Here is a 1,284-nt window from a genome sequence, read left to right as displayed (position 1 = left end):
GGAACGAGACTGGGAAGAAGGAATTTCCTGGTTACTTTTTGCTTCTCGCAAAGTAGTACAAGAATAGCTTGGTTTTAGTCCTGCTGATTTGGTTTGTGGCCACATTCCGCATGGGCCGTTGACCGTATTATAAGAAAAATGGCTTTGTGATTCAAAGCGCAGCACTCTTCCTGAGCATGTTACGGAGTTTTGTACACGTCTTCACTATGTCAGCGAGTTAGCTAAACAAAATCTAGAGAAAGCACAAGATAAAATGAAGACTTGGTTTGATAAGAAAGCTATTATGTGAACATTTAACTCTGGTGATAAAGTGTTGGTGTTGTTACCCATGTCGGGTGGTTTGCTGCAAGCCCGTTATAGTGGTCCTTACGTAATTGAGAAGAAACTGTCAGATCGCGATTATGTTATTCATGTTCCAGATCGCCATCCTAGTTCCCGAGTTTGTCATGTTAACATGTTAAAGCTCCATCATGACAGGAAGTTGAGTATTGATAACACTGTAGATTCTCTTTCAGCTATAGAGTCATGTGACGTGTCTGCTGTAGGACTGTCTGTACCGGAACAAAATGATGATGAGACTAAAATAGGACCTTCCAGGTGTGTAGTTGAAGGTAGACTGAAGAACTCTGAAACGTTTTTAACTTTGTCTAGTCAGTTACCACACCTGTCTCAAACTGAGAAAGTAGATGTGTTGGAATTAGTGAACCTTATTTAATGACATTCCTGGTCAGACATCCGTTATTACAGGGTTTGAAATTAACTTTTTCACTCACCAGCCAATTTGGCTACTAAATTTTTAAGTTACCGGCCATTCATAATTTCTACTAGCCAAAAATATTAAACAAATAAATTATGAAAAAAAGGCCGGAGGTAAGCCAACAGCTTGAGGCTGTCCACACTGGATGCGACAAAATGACCATTGCAAATCATTTGTACTTTGTCAAACAGTAAAAGGAAACCAGTGCGCCCGCCACGCCATTATTTGTTGCATAGTGACGGGTACAGGGCTGGACTGGGGTTAAAATTCGTCCCTAGACAAATCCAGCCTACCCGGCCCTCAAGGTCCCCTGTGAATGTTTCGCTGTGTTATAGGGCCTTCAATTGGAGTAAGTAAATAAATAAATAAATGGAGGACAAAAACAAATAATGATTTATTACTGAATTCACAGCAAATGCAACAAACAGCCTACTGCATTTTTGTCACATAGAAATGCACTTGACAGTATAAGCATTGATTTTGTGCTAGAACATAGGAAATTTACTGCTAATAAATGCTGTCATCCT

This window comes from Sinocyclocheilus grahami, unplaced genomic scaffold (genome assembly GCF_001515645.1).
Source record: "Sinocyclocheilus grahami isolate Dianchi unplaced genomic scaffold, SAMN03320097.WGS_v1.1 scaffold1770.1, whole genome shotgun sequence".
NCBI classification, from domain to species: domain Eukaryota; kingdom Metazoa; phylum Chordata; class Actinopteri; order Cypriniformes; family Cyprinidae; genus Sinocyclocheilus; species Sinocyclocheilus grahami.
The sequence above is the reverse complement of the archived record's forward strand: the minus strand, read 5'-3'. Positions refer to the sequence as shown.